Source organism: Pristiophorus japonicus, unplaced genomic scaffold, assembly GCF_044704955.1.
Source record: "Pristiophorus japonicus isolate sPriJap1 unplaced genomic scaffold, sPriJap1.hap1 HAP1_SCAFFOLD_231, whole genome shotgun sequence".
Taxonomy (NCBI): Eukaryota; Metazoa; Chordata; class Chondrichthyes; family Pristiophoridae; genus Pristiophorus; species Pristiophorus japonicus.
The window spans coordinates 976,027-994,640 of NW_027252026.1; the positions used below are offsets into that span (position 1 = coordinate 976,027).

The window sequence follows — 18,614 nt, forward strand, 5'->3', positions numbered from 1 at the left end:
GAAGAGGAGGAAGAGGAGTGGGGCAAGGGGGGAAGAGGACGGGGATCTTACACTAACTTCTCCCAGAACAACCCCTTTGGCCAACCGTCCCCCGATTATTCGTATTGACTATGTAGCTTGGTTGTGCAGGGACCCTCCCCGGATGACGAACCGATGATATTGTTAAAAATTCGGAATGAGTGGCAACCCTTCTTGATAGATACGGGAGCCTTCATTTCTTCTGTACAATCAAAGCTTAAACTCCCCGCCTTCACTGAAACACAGGGACTGTCAGGATTCCTGGGACAAGTCTCTACATTCCCGGTGTCAGAACCGGTTAAAATGGGTTACCAGGAAGAATCGGTGGAACATCGATTTGTTATCACAACCAATCTGGACTGTAACTTGATGGCTAGAGACCTCCTCTGCAAATTCCAGTTGCATTTGGAGTGTGGAGATGATGGGATTATGGTAAAACAAGGAACCCTTAAGCGGCAGTATTATACCACTAGAACCCCTCAGTGGTGGTCTCTGGATCTGCCGCAGGCACCCTATCACGTGACCCTAGCATACGATCCCAGTGGAAAGAATCAGGACCTGCAGAACTTTTATCAGGATCACGAAGGGGAAGTGAAGGAAATTCTATTAAGGGCTAGAGTGACTGGACCGGAAGGGAAGGCAGATTTTGTGGAAATGGACAGCCCCCAACTGTGGCACCACATATTACTCGTGAAGTATTACCTCCCCACCACGCGAAAGATTTGGGAGTTATGGTGCGCTAGGCTATAGACGAGGCTGACCATACCAGCCGGGATGTGCAAATTGTAAAACATGGCCGAACAGTCCAATTCCACGGGGACCCCGAGAAGGTCTTAACGACTCTGCAGCATCATACTGGCTCTGACATACCTGACTATGTGGATCCTCATGTGTGGGAAGAGGACCCCTCCCAAGTGGGTTATACTCCCATTGATCCGATTGAGATCCCAGTGCAGGGCAATGTGGACTGGCCCTCTATCCGACAGTACCCACTGAAATCACAGGCAATACCGAGTATCCACCGAGCTCTGGAGGCTAGCCGAGTCGAACCAATTTGCCAGTTTCCAGTCCCTAGCACGGCTAAACAAATGCGCCAGTGGTTGGGGATGATCAATTACTGCAGATCCTGGATCCCTAATGTTGTCCTGATGACTAAGCACCTCACCCCGTATACAAATAAGGAAGGCAGCTTTGAAATAGAAACCGCAGACGTCCAAGCCTTTAAGGAACTAAAGACAGCCCTGCTGCAAGCTCCGGCTTTGGTCTGGCCCCTCTATGACCGGCCCTTTCAACTGTATTGTACAATCCTGAAAGACTGTGCTACCGTTGTCTTAACACCTCTCACTCCGTAGCTGCCCTCCTGGGCCAGCTGCAGACTCAACACCTTACCATGGCCAGGCAAAGCAGATCTGAGATCTACCTACTAAACAACCCAAGCTGACCTTTCGGCACTGTACTGCAATTAATCCGGCCTGTTTTCTTACTGAGCCGCCCCAAGATGAGGAAGAACCCAGTCATGATTGTTTATCTTTAATTCAAGAGACCACATCAGTCAAGGAAGATTTAGTTGATGTACCAATGGAAGATCCAGACTGTATTATGTATGTTGACGGAAGTTCTTCTATTAATCCAGAAAATACACGAATCTCAGGATACGCCATAGTAAACCAGGAGAATCAGGTCTTGGAATCTGCCGCCTTTGAAACCGCCAATTCTACCCAACAAGCTGAACTATTCGCCCTCACCCGAGCCTGTATCTTGGCCAAAGACCTCAAAGTCAATATCTATACCGACTCTCGGTATGCCTTTGGGGTGGCCCATGATTTCGGACAATTATGGAAAAATAGGGGATTCCTAACCTCACAGGGGAATGAGATATCCCATAAGCAACTAGTATCTGATTTGTTGCAAGCCCTCATGCTCCCCAAGCACATTGCCATTGTCAAATGTACCGCCCACACCACCGGAAAATCCCCGGTTGATATAGGGAATCGTTGTGCTGACAAAGAGGCTAAACAGGCCTCTCGTGACCAACAGGTGGTAGTGCCCAAAATGATGAGTCAGACTAAAAAATCCTGCGAAGGATAAGTTAGCCTCGGAAAAACCAATGCCAACCATCCAAGATGTTATTAAAGCACAGGAGGACGCTCCTGAAAAAGAAAAACTGTTGTGGAAAAATTATGGATGTACTTATGACAATGTTTCTAAACTCTGGACCACTCCCGCGGAACAGACTTGCATGTCTGACGAGTTGGCTCTATGGGTTATTGAATGTATGCATTTTTGCTACTCATTGTGGAGCAAGGACCACGAGTGACACACTTTTGGCTACTTGGTGGCATCCTAGACTGCAGGCGCTTGCCCAGAACATCAGTAGTCGTTGCCTGGTTTGCCAGCAACATAATCCAGGGAAGGGAGTCCCCTGTGATTGGGGTAAAATGCCCCTACCCGAAGGTCCCTTTGAGACATTTCAGTTGGACTACATTGAGTTGCAAAAAGTTCAGTGTTACAAATATGTGTTAGTAATAGTAGATGTGTTTAGCAGGTGGATTGAAGCCTACCCTACCCTGGACAATAAGGCTCAAACTGTTGTTAAGGTGTTAATGAGGGAAATTGTTCCTAGATATGGTATCTCAGCTCGACTGATGACCACCTATGTTCTTTCTCTGACTCAGGCTCTGCGACTAGCTCACAACCAGGTTCGAGAGGCTCACCTCGATCTCCCAGTTTTACCCAAATCGTCCCTCATGGTACCTGGGAAGTATGTCCTGATTAAGAGGTGGATTCGGAAGGGATTGGAGCCACAATGGGAGGGGCCTTTTCACGTGTTATTCACTACCCCCACTGCAGCCAAGGTTGAGGGGAAAAGTGCCTGGGTTCACCTGCACCACTGCAAGCTCACCACCCCCTAACGAACCTATTTTACTGGTTATTCTAATTCCTGTTTCTGTTCCAGATTTCCTCTTCTCCATAGCTGAACAAGGCCGTTGACATCCTAATTGTAACGTGGACCAGTTTGAACTTTTACCAGTAGTGATAGACAGCCAGCTACACCGACGGTGACCTAAGAAGAGAGACGGGAGAACCGAACTCTTTTAATCAGCAAAATAATTGGACTATTTATCTGAATCCTGAGCCATAAGATGAAACTGTGTCTGTATGCCACAGTCTGTATAATATGACAGTTTCGGCGCATAGGAGGGGAGACAGAGAAGAGAGCTCCATGTAAACACCTTTTTGTACATGTCTTATGTTTATGCGCAATATGGGAACTTTTCTTGATGCTGGGTATGCTCACATATCCCTATACATTCCAAAGGGGGTATTCCTTTACGCCCCGTTCCACTGACCCTAACTGAGACTGTCAAGTGGCTTCTGAGCCAGACTAGCATGAGCGGAGGGGGGCCAATGCAAATACGAGAGAGGAAAGGCGGGTCAAAAGAGGGATCACAGAGATCAGGAGGCGTATTATACCGTTACCACATGAATGACCACGGGGAGGTCACCAAGTGGGAGAGTGCTGGAGACCCCATTAGTCAGATGTCCCAGGGATGGTACCAACCAACCTACGACTGTGGAAAGGAACCCCCATTCTTAGCTCTGACCAATATCTCGGGGATTGGGAGGCCAACCGGGGACATATGTCGAACTCGAAATGACACCAGTAACAAGGGACATATCATAGGGTACAGCAAATGCCCACACAATCTCAACATCACCACAGGTGCACGAGTCACCATCCTCTCTCACCTTCCGAGTAAAACAGGTGGAGGTTTGTGGGCCCAGTCCTGGGACCCGGAAGCAATATATCAGAAAGCAGCTTTTAACGGCACGTATTTCGTGTGCGGTCATAAGGCATATCCTTGGTTGCCTAGGCGATGGACAGGGTCCTGTTATCTGGGATATGTGGTGCCATTTGTACGTACCCTGGTGGAAGCACATGCCTCCAACCGATACAAGCGAGCCATCACCCCCGCCGACAAGTTCTTTGGGGTCATGATGTTCCCAATCAGGATAGGACGTCTCATGGATGAAGTACAGAACCTGGAGACGATATTGGAACAGATAGCTAACAATACTGCTGAAGCTCTGGAGGGCATCACAGCTGAAATGGTAGCAATAAGGACCGTAGCATTACAAAACCGAATGGCCCTCGATTACCTGTTAGCTGAGAAAGGGGGAACGTGTGCCCTGATAGGATCTGAATGTTTCACTTACATTCCCGATAGTTCAGAAAACATAACCAATCTCTTTGATCACATAAGAAGGAAGGTGAAGAAGTTATCCACGCCAGCAGGAAGATCTAACTGGTTTGATTGGCTATCGGGTGGATCCTGGGGATCCTATCTAATGCATGGGGCAATTATTCTCATCGTAGTAATAATTACGTGTTGTTTGATTGTTGATTGCCTTAACCTTTGTTGTAAAGTAATGATGGCAAGGTTAGCAAACCCGCTTGTGGTCAAGGGCTCCCGAGTTATGATCCAACGAACTAAAGAACTAATCGACACTAACAACAATATGATTCAGGAAATAGAGTGTGAACGGATGAATGCAATACTCCTAGAATGATCCTAAGTGTTATCATGGAATGATAAAAGGGGGGAATGTGAATGTTTAAAAATGTATAAAGTCGAGAAGTTGAGAACGTGGGAATTATATATGGACAGTATAAGCTAACAAAGAATTCATGGAGGAATAGCCATGACATCTCAAACTCGAGACTGCAAAATGTTACAACACTAACACATATTGAAACAAAACCCACAGCTTGCAGAAAAACCTCAAGGTCTTATTAAATCATGTTATTAACCTGAAACATTAACAGAAGGCCTTTGTTTAAAATCAGACCATACTTAGGTCGGCTTATGAGTGGACAAAGGGAAAGAGGGATCAAAAGGGATAGGCTGAACTAGGATGTCACTCTAGCCCTATCTTGTTATCTTTTACCGAAAATGTATAACCGTCGTCCCTTTACAATGTCACGTCACTTTGTCCGTAGGAAGTGAGTGCGTTCTATCAGAGTTGCATTCCTTCTGTCTGATAAGGTCCCCGATCGGGATTTGCTTTTTAAATAAAAGCTTGCTCTGTTTAAAGCACAATCGGTATTCGACTCAGTGATTTCACTGAACCAGATTGAGGGAAAAGAATCCAGAAATCAACACACGTATCATACTCGAGGGCACACAGGTGGACAGGCTGTGCCTGTCCTAGTCACGGTTTTGGTTGGGAGGGGGCAGATGGGATTTCGGTACCAGTGGCGGTGGCTTACCTTTCCAGGGCCATCTAACATGGCTCGGAGCGCAGTTAAAAAGGTCTCAAACGAGTGGGGAGGGACTGGCTTATCTGTCCCGGTCTTTTGGGCAGGGGCTGGAGAATTCTTTCCTGCGCTATTCTGCCAAGGATTTCTTCAATCCTTTCTCCAGTGCCCACTCTTTCCACACCCAAAGCAGGTACGTTTTGTATCGGAGGGGTTGCCCCCTTGTGGTGCCATTCCCTCTTGTCTTGGTTAGATCAGATTTCGTGAACCCTTCCCTTTTGTGGGGGCTCTTCTGTCCCTCTGCCGTTTCTGTAAGCTAGGGTCAGCTGCCTAAGCACTCTCTATTCTGTGGCTTGGGGGTCTCTGGGGTCGAACCAGGCCTCAGCCTTGGTTCTTATTCTGGGTAAACTGTTAGATACTAGGCTTCGGAGCCAGTGGGCTAACTCGCCCGGGTTTAAGTGATTTCAGTTGAGGTCCCCTCCACAGGCCACAGTCGGTCTGCGAAAGCCTGTGGGGTTTCCCCTGTGAGCTGCACCATTTACTCTGGAGAAGGGACTCACTTCATGCAGCCCAGAGCTTCTAAAATGTCTTTCTGGATGGCAGCAAGTGTTTTCTGTCCTCTTTTGCTCTCAGTAGAGAGGGACTGGTACAGTTTGCTGTCGAGAGATAGGAGAAGCATCTTTGCCATCTCGGCCTCATCGCACCCATTAATATCCCCTGCCTGTTCCACCTCCACAAAGTGAACTGAGGGGTCTCCCTTTGGAGTGAGCTTTCCCAGGTGGCTTATCATAGCCCTAAGCTGGTGGGGAGTGTGGGGGACCACAAACTGACTTTCCAGGGTCCTGGACCCCCGGCAAGGGTGGGCGGGCCAAACCTCTGTTGCCGGACCGGGCACATTGGCCCTGGTTCTGGCTCTCCCTGTTCTGGCTCGCCTCCCTCTCCTCCCTGCTGCCAGACCGAGCTGAAACTCGGTGCCACAGGTGCTGGTGGTTCACTATCCCTGTTCACCCTGCAACTCGTTCGCCCCTCCTGCTGCTTCACCGGTGTAGTCACCGGTGCTACAGGTAGTGGCCAGGTCGTTTCTTCCTTCTCTTCCAGGTTTACCTGGGGCGTACCCGGGCTTATTAAACATACCATGCCTTTTGCCTTGGACAGAGCAAGGGTTAAACTCTTGATTTGTTGCTGGCAGGGACCGCGGTCTCCCGATTCAAACCCATTAGTGCTAGCTACTTTATACGCTGCTTGCACATCTTTTACATTTTCCTGGAGCTCTTTTACTTGTAGGGTGAGGCGAGTGCTTTCCTCCCTCAGTGACTTTTCATTACTTTTGGCCTCGGTAACCTGACATTGAAAATAGTCCTGACTGTTTTTAAACCTTTCCATTAGCTGGGTCTTTTCCTGTTTTAGCTTACGGAGTTCTCCCCATAACCTTTCTTCTGCCATAGCCCTTTCCTGATAGTTCTCTGCACATTCCCATAACTCTGCATGTAGTGTCTCATTGGTTTTATCCAGGAGTTGGACCTGTCGCTGCAGACAGACCAACCAGAGTGCCTTCTCTACTGATTCTTTGTGATCCTTGCTTGCTGTCCACTGGGCTGCAGCGTCGGCTGGACGTTCAGCGCACAACAGACCAAGCACCCATTCCTTAGTGACATTCACTTTCTTGTACACATAGGAGGAAATCCTCTCTTCCATCTTGGTTCTTTCCCCCAAACCAGCACGCTCCGCATCACAGCCCTTGTACCAGAGTCCTGCCGCAGTCGCCATTTTGTAAGGAGTGGTCCCGGGCTTCAGGTTCACCTCTGACCTACTTGAGTGCTTCGAATGGCTCCCACTCCCTTGGGTTCTACACTCTGGGATTATTTGGGGAATGTGACAAAATGCAAAGTACAACTGGTTTGGTGCAAAGAACTTTGACTTTATTACAGACAAGAAAGTACAAAGTCAGCCTTATAATCACTGTAATAAAGAACAATACATTACACATTCATAGAAACATAGAAACATAGAAAATAGGTGCAGGAGCAGGCCATTCAGCCCTTCTAGCCTGCACCACCATTCAATGAGTTCATGGCTGAACATGAAACTTCAGTACCCACTTCCTGCTTTCTCGCCATACCCCTTGATCCCCCGAGTAGTAAGGACTTCATCTAACTCCCTTTTGAATATATTTAGTGAATTGGCCTCAACTACTTTCTGTGGTAGAGAATTCCACAGGTTCACCACTCTCTGGGTGAAGAAGTTTCTCCTCATCTCGGTCCTAAATGGCTTACCCCTTATCCTCAGACTGTGACCCCTGGTTCTGGACTTCCCCAACATTGGGAACATTCTTCCTGCATCTAACCTGTCTAAACACGTCAGAATTTTAAACGTTTCTATGAGGTCCCCTCTCATTCTTCTGAACTCCAGTGAATAAAAGCCCAGTTGATCCAGTCTTTCTTGATAGGTCAGTCCCACCATCCCAGGAATCAGTCTGGTGAATCTTCGCTGCACTCCCTCAATAGCAAGAATGTCCTTCCTCAAGTTAGGAGACCAAAACTGTACACAATACTCCAGGTGTGGCCTCACCAAGGCCCTGTACAACTGCAGCAACACCTCCCTGCCCCTGTACTCAAATCCCCTCGCTATGAAGGCCAACATGCCATTTGCTTTCTTAACTGCCTGCTGTACCTGCATGCCAACCTTCAATGACTGATGTACCATGACACCCAGGTCTCGTTGCACCTTCCCTTTTCCAAATCTGTCACAATTCAGATAATAGTCTGTCTCTCTGTTTTTACCACCAAAGTGGATAACCTCACATTTATCCACATTATACTTCATCTGCCATTCATTTGCCCACTCACCTAACCTATCCAAGTCATTCATAGCATCCTCCTCGCAGCTCACACTGCCACCCAACTTAGTGTCATCCGCAAATTTGGAGATACTACATTTAATCCCCTCGTCTGAATCATTAATGTACAATGTAAACAGCTGGGGCCCCAGCACAGAACCTTGCGGTACTCCACTAGTCACTGCCTGCCATTCTGAAAAGTACCCATTTACTCCTACTCTTTGCTTCCTGTCTGACAACCAGTTCTCAATCCACGTCAGCACACTACCCCCAATCCCATGTGCTTTAACTTTGCACATTAATCTCTTGTGTGGGACCTTGTCGAAAGCCTTCTGAAAGTCCAAATATACCACATCAACTGGTTCTCCTTTGTCCACTTTACTGGAAACATCCTCAAAAAATTCCAGAAGATTTGTCAAGCATGATTTCCCTTTCACAAATCCATGCTGACTTGGACCTATCATGTCACCATTTTCCAAATGCGCTGCTATGACATCCTTAATAATTGATTCCACCATTTTACCCACTACTGAGGTCAGGCTGACCGGTCTATAATTCCCTGTTTTCTCTCTCCCTCCTTTTTTAAAAAGTGGGGTTACATTGGCTACCCTCCACTCGATAGGAACTGATCCAGAGTCAATGGAATGTTGGAAAATGACTGTCAATGCATCCGCTATTTCAGTACTCTGGGATGCAGTCCATCAGGCCCTGGGGATTTATCGGCCTTCAATCCCATCAATTTCCCAAACACAATTTCCCGACTAGTAAAGATTTCCCTCAGTTCCTCCTCCTTACTAGACCCTCTGACCCCTTTTATATCCGGAAGGTTGTTTGTGTCCTCCTTAGTGAATACCGAACCAAAGTACTTGTTCAATTGGTCCGCCATTTCTTTGTTCCCCGTTATGACTTCCCCTGATTCTGACTGCAGGGGACCTATGTTTGTCTTTACTAACCTTTTTCTCTTTACATACCTATAGAAACTTTTGCAATCCGCCTTAATGTTCCCTGCAAGCTTCTTCTCGTACTCCATTTTCCCTGCCCTAATCAAACCCTTTGTCCTCCTCTGCTGAGTTCTAAATTTCTCCCAGTGCCCGGGTTCGCTGCTATTTCTGGCCAATTCGTATGCCACTTCCTTGGCTTTAATACTATCCCTGATTTCCCTTGATAGCCACGGTTGAGCCACCTTCCTTTTTTTATTTTTACGCCAGACAGGGATGTACAATTGTTGTAGTTCATCCATGCGGTCTCTAAATGTCTGCCATTGCCCATCCACAGTCAACCCCTTAAGTATCATTCGCCAATCTATCCTAGCCAATTCACGCCTCATACCTTCAAAGTTACCCTTCTTTAAGTTCTGGACCATGGTCTCTGAATTAACTGTTTCATTCTCCAGCCTAATGCAGAATTCCACCATATTATGGTCACTCTTCCCCAAGGGGCCTCGCACAATGAGATTGCTAATTAATCCTCTCTCATTACACAACACCCAGTCTAAGATGGCCTCCCCCCGAGTTGGTTCCTCGACATGTTGGTCTAGAAAACCATCCCTTATGCACTCCAGGAAATCCTCCTCCACCGTATTGATTCCAGTTTGGCTAGCCCAATCTATGTGCATATTAAAGTCACCCATTATAACTGCTACACCTTTATTGCATGCACCCCTAATTTCCTGTTTGATGCCCTCCCCAACATCACTACTACTGTTTGGAGGTCTGTACACAACTCCCACTAACGTTTTTTGCCCTTTGGTGTTCTGCAGCTCTACCCATATAGATTCCACATCATCCAAGCTAATGTCTTTCCTAACTATTGCATTAATCTCCTCTTTAACCAGTAATGCTACCCCACCTCCTTTTCCTTTTATTCTATCCTTCCTGAATGTTGAATACGCCTGGATGTTGAGTTCCCAGCCCTGATCATCCTGGAGCCACGTCTCCGTAATCCCAATCACATCATATTTGTGAACGTCTTTTTGCACAGTTAATTCATCCACCTTATTGCGGATACTCCTTGCATTAAGACACAAAGCCTTCAGGCTTGTTTTTGTTAACATCCTTTGCCCTTTTAGAATTTTGCTATACAGTGGCCCTTTTTGTTCTTTGCCTTAGGTTTCTCTGCCCTCCACTTTTCCTCATCTCCTTTCTGTCTTTTGTTTTTGCCTCCTTTTGTCTCCCTCTTTCTCCCTGCATTGTTTCCCATCCCCCTGCCATATTAGTTTAACTCCTCCCCAACAGCACTAGCAAACACTCCCCCTAGGACATTGGTTCCGGTCCTGCCCAGGTGCAGACCGTCCGGTTTGTACTGTTCCCACCTCCCCCAGAACCGGTTCCAATGCCCCAGGAATTTGAATCCCTCCCTTCTGCACCACTGCTCAAGCCACGTATTCATCTGCGCTATCCTGCAATTCCTACTCTGACTGGCACGTGGCACTGGTAGCAATCCCGAGATTACTACTTTTGAGGTCCTACTTTTTAATTTAGCTCCTAGCTCCTTAAATTCGTTTCGTAGGACCTCATCCCTTTTTTTACCTATGTCGTTGGTACCAATGTGCACCACGACAACTGGCTGTTCTCCCTCCCATTTCAGAATGTCCATTCAAAGGTGGTTACAGTAAAAATTACACCTCCCACCTCCCAGTACCTAAGCCTAGCTAGGTTAGACTCCAGGGCAGGCAGGGACTATGCTTACCAATCCTTTCTGGTCAGTTAGCGGTAGTTCACGATTTTGGTGTTCGTTGAGTTCTGTAGGTTCTGCTTGCCGTACCCCGAACATCGGAGAGGACTTCTTACTGCACAATCTTCAGTTGGGCTGAGTCCGCTGATGTGGAAAGGCACGTTTTGGATTTGTGGGGTAAGTACCCATTTTCTATCATTAGAAGTAGGTTTTTACAGTACTTTAGGTAATGTTTTATCCATTGGTAGCTCAGGAACAGCTTGTAGAGTGGAAACTTTCGATTCTTCGGTTTCTTCCCATTGGAGTTTTGTTTCGAGTTTGGTCGATCTCGGTGGCTTTTATTGGTACCACGTTGGCTGCGGTCAGTTGCTGCCACGATGGTGATCTTCTTCCTTCCCTTTTGGACTTCAGGACTTCGAGGCTGGAGAAGTTAGTTTTCAACTGTTGCGTTGCTCTCTCTCCCTTCTTGATGGCACAGTCGTAGTATGGTATACACGCATAGCATACTCAGTGTCTCCTGAGGTAGTAGCAACCTAGCCTCTGTTAAAACAGGGGCCAGTTATATGGTTTGAGCTGTCCTAATCTTCATGCCAAATAAGTCCAGAATGCTTTGTTTAAATTTGGCAGGCTTGACATTACTTTGTAATATTTTGGCGGGCTCATTAAAAGTTTGCATGTCTTGGGTGGGTTGCTCTTCGAAATCTGTTTCCTGATGGAAAATATTGGCTTGGTAATCGAAATGTCCTTTTGTGCTTGGTTTTTGCATACAGGCTGTAGTGGGCCCTTTTGTTTTTATGCGTGCCGAAGATGGCTTTTCTCAATTCGGTTGGATTGCTGGCCATCTCTGAGATAGTGTTGTAATATTAATGTCTCTTCTGGAGAAGGGTTTTCGAATATCTATTTCTCCAGACACTTTACGTTAGCCCCAACACCCAGACAGTTCCAATAATCAAGTTGGCTCCTTCAGTTCTTTGAGGCCTGCCCACAGACTTGAATTTGTCTTGTAAAAGTCCAAAATTCGATTAAAGTTCATGGTTTCTTCCATAAGCACTTTAGGATTTCAACTTTCCGGTAGATAGTCCCAAATTAAATTTCCTTTCCAATGAGCCCAAACACTGGCGGTGGGGGGGGAGGGGGGGGGTTGGGGGGAGGGGGGGTGGTGGGGCGGGGGAGGGGGGGGGCGGTTTCCAGTGAATTTTGACCTTTCACCCCACTGGTCACTGCCTGCCATTCTAAAAAGCACCCGTTTATCCCGACTCTCTGCTTCCTGTCTGCCAACCAGTTCTCTATCCACGTCAATACATTACCCCCAATACCACGTGCTTTAATTTTGTACACCAATCTCTTGTGTGGGACCTTGTCAAAAGCCTTTTGCAAGTCCAAATATTTTCTCTGAACGTAGATGTTATAACCATGCATCCATTGTGGATACAAACCGTATTAGCATGTAACTTTAGAATTTGTTGTCTTTCCGTAATAGTACCTAGTCTATTGGTTTATGCCATGCAGAGGAAGATATCCACGAATCAGGCGGACCAGAGGCACACCGGAGGAGGCCCTGCTGATATACAGACCCTGACTGACTTGGCAGAATGTGCTGCAGCACTAGTGGGCAGTCACAGTCGCTCTGCCACCCGCGGTGGTGCAGGTCCCGTTGTTGTACAGCGTGACTAATGTGTAAAGCAGTGGTAAACCAGAGTCATTTAAAGTCATTTAATGGCATTTCATTATAATATAATAATAATGCCATGTTATGCATGCAGCTTCTGTAGTACTCTCAGTTAAAGAACATAAGAACATAAGAAATAGGAGCAGGAGTGGGCCATACAGCCCCTCGAGCCTGCTCTGCTATTCAATACGATCATGGCTGATCTGATCATGGACTCAGCTCCACTTCCCTTCTCGCTCCCCATAACCCTTTACTCCCTTATCGCTCAAAAGTCTGTCTATCTCTGCCTTAAATATATTCAATGACCCAGCCTCCACAGCTCTCTGGGGCATAGATGTACAACCATAATGATGTAATCATATGTAACATCTCTTGTTCACATTTATTGCAGTAATGTTGCTCCTCGTACATATGCCAGCACAGCGCAAGCATTCTCCTGTCTACCCTTCTGTTCCAATAACCTCAATGATGATTTGCAGGTCCCGAGACTCTCGAGGTGCGAAGGGAGGCCCCTCCACGGACGCCTGTGCCATTGCAGGTGGTCATCACCACGGGTCCAGAGGAGACTACTGAGGAGGAGGAAGATGACCAATTGTCATCTGTTGTACCTGCGGCCACGTCTTCATGGGCGGATGAAGTAGCGGGGCCAAGCGGCTTGCAGCAGGCCACTCCAAGGTGTACAGTGCCCACGCTGACCCCACGGAGGTTGATTCGGCGAGATAGGCATGCACTGCGACAGGCAGATCCTACTGAGGACCTGGTGACACTGTCCAGGGACAGTGTCCATATCGGTCGACAGCTCCTCCAGGCGATTGGTGGGTTGACCAGAAACACTGCCGCAATGTCCACACGAATATCGGAGGGCGTGGAGCGGATAGTTTTGGTGGTCCCATCTGCAATTGTTGTCCTCTCCTGATAGCTAGGTTCTACAACATGCAGCACACCACATTAAGCTCCGCGACCTGCTCAGGGTGGTATTGTAGGTTACCTCCTGAGTGGTCCAGGAATCTGAAGCGCTGCTTCGGAACTCCAATTGTCTTTCTAACGACATTGCATGTCGCTATATGGCTTTCATTGTAACACTTCTTGGCTTCCGTCTGGGCCTTACGCAGGGGGGTCATGAGCCAGCTGGCAAGGTCATATCCTTTATCCCCCAGCATCCAACCGTGACCTTGTGGCTGACTCTTAAACAGGTCAGAGACAGTGCTCCCATGCAAGATGTGTGCATCATGGATGCTGCCTGGATAATTGCATTTATTGCCAGGATTATTTGCTTGTGGTTGACAACGAGCTGCACGTTCAGGGAGTGGAATCCTTTTCGCTTCCAAAGTACCTCTACATCCTGAAAAGGTGCTCACAGGGCGATGTGCGTACAGTCTATTGCTCCCTGCACCTTGAGGAAGTTTGCTATTTGCGAGAAACCCAAAGCCCTCTCAATCTGTGCCTTCCTGGCCATAGGGAAGTTTATAAAGTCCATCCTGAGTGCGTAAAGGGCTTCAGTCACCTGTCGAATGGAGCAGTGTGTGTCGGGCGTGCTGATAGCTTCCGCAAATGTCGCCAGCTGAGGTTTGAAAGGAGCCCGATGCGTAGAAGGAAAGTGCCGCAGTAACCTTAACCTCAACAGGCAGTGCAGTCCTGATGGTGCTGGTAGACTGCAGATCTCCCTTGATGAGCTGGCATATCTCACTGATGTCCTCCTTTCGGAATCGCAGCCTCCTAACGCACATGTTATCGGACAAGTTCAGCTATGATCACTTTTCCCTGTAAATGCGTTGGGTGTAAGGTCTCCTCCTCTGCACCAGTCTGCCAACTCTTTGATTGGACACATATTGCTCTTCAATATACCTTCTCCCATCGTCAGTCTGCAGCATGTGATTAGTGACCAATACTGGCTGAGAAATTACAGGCCCATCACTATCAATCACTAGAAATGCCCTTCATTTGTCCTCAACAGATACAAATGTGATTAGATGATTGGCAAGGGTCAAAAAGGCCCTTAAAATCACTCAGAGATTGATTCTCCTCACAAACACTTGAAGCAGCCTTTCAGTACAGATCCTCCGACTGTCGAAAAGGCGTCGGTAGTGTCGAGTATTGCCGAGTATTGCCGAGTACTGCCGAGTACTGCCGAGTACTGCCGAGTACTGCCGAGTATTGCCGAGTATTGCCGAGTATTGCAGAGTACTGCCGAGTATTGCCGAGTATTGCCGAGTACTGCCGAGTATTGCCGAGTACTGCCGAGTATTGCCGAGTACTGCCGAGTACTGCCGAGTATTGCCGAGTACTGCCGAGTATTGCCGAGTATTGCCGAGTACTGCCGAGTATTGCCGAGTACTGCCGAGTATTGCAGAGTACTGCCGAGTACTGCCGAGTATTGCCGAGTACTGCAGAGTACTGCCGAGTATTGCCGAGCATTGCCGAGTACTGCAGAGAATTGCAGAGTACTGCCGAGTATTGCCGAGTACTGCCGAGTACTGCCGAGTATTGCCGAGTATTGCCGAGTATTGCCGAGTACTGCCGAGTATTGCCGAGTACTGCAGAGTACTGCCGAGTATTGCAGAGTATTGCAGAGTACTGCCGAGTATTGCCGAGTATTGCCGAGTACTGCCGAGTACTGCCGAGTATTGCCGAGTACTGCCGAGTATTGCCGAGTATTGCCGAGTATTGCCGAGTACTGCCGAGTACTGCCGAGTACTGCCGAGTACTGCCGAGTATTGCTGAGTATTGCAGAGTACTGCCGAGTATTGCCGAGTATTGCCGAGTACTGCCGAGTATTGCCGAGTACTGCCGAGTATTGCCGAGTACTGCCGAGTACTGCCGAGTATTGCCGAGTACTGCCGAGTATTGCCGAGTATTGCCGAGTACTGCCGAGTATTGCCGAGTACTGCCGAGTATTGCCGAGTACTGCCGAGTATTGCCGAGTACTGCCGAGTACTGCCGAGTATTGCCGAGTACTGCCGAGTATTGCCGAGTATTGCCGAGTACTGCCGAGTATTGCCGAGTACTGCCGAGTATTGCAGAGTACTGCCGAGTACTGCCGAGTATTGCCGAGTACTGCAGAGTACTGCCGAGTATTGCCGAGCATTGCCGAGTACTGCAGAGAATTGCAGAGTACTGCCGAGTATTGCCGAGTACTGCCGAGTACTGCCGAGTATTGCCGAGTATTGCCGAGTATTGCCGAGTACTGCCGAGTATTGCCGAGTACTGCAGAGTACTGCCGAGTATTGCAGAGTATTGCAGAGTACTGCCGAGTATTGCCGAGTATTGCCGAGTACTGCCGAGTACTGCCGAGTATTGCCGAGTACTGCAGAGTATTGCCGAGTATTGCCGAGTATTGCCGAGTACTGCCGAGTACTGCCGAGTACTGCCGAGTACTGCCGAGTACTGCCGAGTATTGCTGAGTATTGCAGAGTACTGCCGAGTATTGCCGAGTATTGCCGAGTACTGCCGAGTATTGCCGAGTACTGCCGAGTATTGCCGAGTACTGCCGAGTACTGCCGAGTATTGCCGAGTACTGCCGAGTATTGCCGAGTATTGCCGAGTACTGCCGAGTATTGCCGAGTACTGCCGAGTATTGCAGAGTACTGCCGAGTACTGCCGAGTACTGCCGAGTACTGCAGAGTACTGCCGAGTATTGCCGAGCATTGCCGAGTACTGCAGAGTATTGCAGAGTACTGCCGAGTATTGCCGAGTACTGCCGAGTACTGCCGAGTATTGCCGAGTATTGCCGAGTATTGCCGAGTACTGCCGAGTATTGCCGAGTACTGCAGAGTACTGCCGAGTATTGCAGAGTATTGCAGAGTACTGCCGAGTATTGCCGAGTATTGCCGAGTACTGCCGAGTACTGCCGAGTATTGCCGAGTACTGCCGAGTATTGCCGAGTATTGCCGAGTATTGCCGAGTACTGCCGAGTACTGCCGAGTACTGCCGAGTACTGCCGAGTATTGCCGAGTACTGCAGAGTACTGCCGAGTATTGCCGAGTATTGCCGAGTACTGCAGAGTACTGCCGAGTATTGCCGAGTACTGCCGAGTATTGCCAAGTATTGCAGAGTATTGCCGGGTACTGCCGAGTATTGCCGAGTACTGCCGAGTATTGCCGAGTATTGCAGAGTATTGCAGAGTATTGCCGAGTATTGCCGAGTACTGCAGAGTACTGCCGAGTATTGCAGAGTACTGCCGAGTATTGCCGAGTACTGCCGAGTATTTCCGAGTACTGCCGAGTATTGCCGAGTACTGCCGAGTATTGCCGAGTACTGCCGAGTATTGCCGAGTACTGCCGAGTATTGCCGAGTACTGCCGAGTATTTCCGAGTACTGCCGAGTATTGCTGAGTATTGCCGTGTACTGCCGAGTATTGCCGAGCACTGCAGAGTACTGCCGAGAATTGCAGAGTACTGCCGAGTATTGCCAAGTATTGCCGAGTACTGCCGAGTATTGCCGAGTATTGCCGAGTACTGCCGAGTATTGCCAAGTACTGCCGAGTATTTCAGAGTGCTGCCGAGTATTGCAGAGTACTGCAGAGTATTGCCGAGTACTGCAGAGTACTGCCGAGTATTGCAAAGTACTGCCAAGTATTGCCAAGTATTGCCGAGTACTGCCGAGTACTGCCGAGTATTGCCGAGTACTGCCGAGTATTGCCGAGTACTGCCGAGTACTGCCGAGTACTGCCGAGTATTGCCGAGTATTGCCGAGTACTACCGAGTATTGCCGAGTACTGCCGAGTACTGCCGAGTACTGCAGAGTACTGCCGAGTACTGCCGAGTATTGCAGAGTACTGCCGAGTATTGCAGAGTACTGGCGAGTATTGCCGAGTACTGCCGAGTATTGCCGAGTACTGCCGAGTACTGCCGAGTATTGCCGAGTACTGCCGAGTATTGCAGAGTACTGCCGAGTACTGCTGAGTCCTGCCGAGTACTGCCGAGTATTGCCAAGTACTGCCGAGTACTGCCGAGTACTGCCGAGTATTGCCGTGTACTGCCGCATACTGCCGATATTGCCGAGTACTGCCGAGTACTGCAGAGTACTGCTGAATATTGCAGAGTACTGCCGAGTACTGCAGAGTACTGCCGAGTATTGCCGAGTACTGCCGAGTATTGCCGAGTACTGCCGAGTATTTCAGAGTACTGCCGAGTATTGCAGAGTACTGCAGAGTATTGCCGAGTACTGCAGAGTACTGCCGAGTATGGCAGAGTACTGCCGAGTATTGCCAAGTATTGCCGAGTACTGCCGAGTACTGACGAGTATTGCCAAGTATTGCCGAGTACTGCCGAGTACTGCCGAGTACTGCCGAGTATTGCCGAGTACTGCCGAGTATTGCCGAGTACTACCGAGTATTGCCGAGTACTGCCGAGTACTGCCGAGTACTGCAGAGTACTGCTGAATATTGCAGAGTACTGCCGAGTACTGCAGAGTACTGCCGAGTATTGCCGAGTACTGCCGAGTATTGCAGAGTACTGCCGAGTACTGCCGAGTATTGCCGAGTACTGCCGAGTACTGCGGAGTATTGCCGAGTACTACCGAGTATTGCCGAGTACTGCCGAGTACTGCAGAGTGCTGCAGGGTACTGCCGAATATTGCAGAGTACTTCCGAGTACTGCAGAGTACTGCCGAGTATTGCCGAGTACTGCCGAGTATTGCCGAGTACTGCCGAGTACTGCCGAGTATTGCCGAGTACTGCCGAGTATTGCCGAGTACTGCCGAGTACTGCCGAGTATTGCCGAGTACTGCCGAGTACTGCCGAGTATTGCCGAGTACTACCGAGTATTGCCGAGTACTGCCGAGTACTGCAGAGTACTGCAGGGTACTGCCGAATATTGCAGAGTACTTCCGAGTACTGCAGAGTACTGCCGAGTATTGCCGAGTACTGCCGAGTACTGCCGAGTATTGCAGAGTACTGCCGAGTATTGCCGAGTACTGCCGAGTATTGCCGAGTATTGCCGAGTACTGCCGAGTATTGCCGAGTACTGCCGAGTATTGCAGAGTACTGCCGAGTACTGCCGAGTACTGCCGAGTATTGCCGTGTACTGCCGAATACTGCCGAGTATTGCCGAGTACTGCCGAGTACTGCCGAGTATTGCCGAGTACTGCGGAGTACTGCCGAGTACTGCAGAATACTGCCGAGTATTGCAGAGTACTGCCGAGTGCTGCAGAGTACTGCC

General features: G+C 48.7%; 1 pseudogene; it reads right to left on the reverse strand.

Annotated features, from left to right (window-relative positions):
- LOC139245689 (uncharacterized) overlaps positions 1-7,045 on the reverse strand; it is a 304,862-nt pseudogene extending 297,817 nt beyond the window's left edge.
- Positions 7,046-18,614: the final 11,569 nt, after the last annotated feature.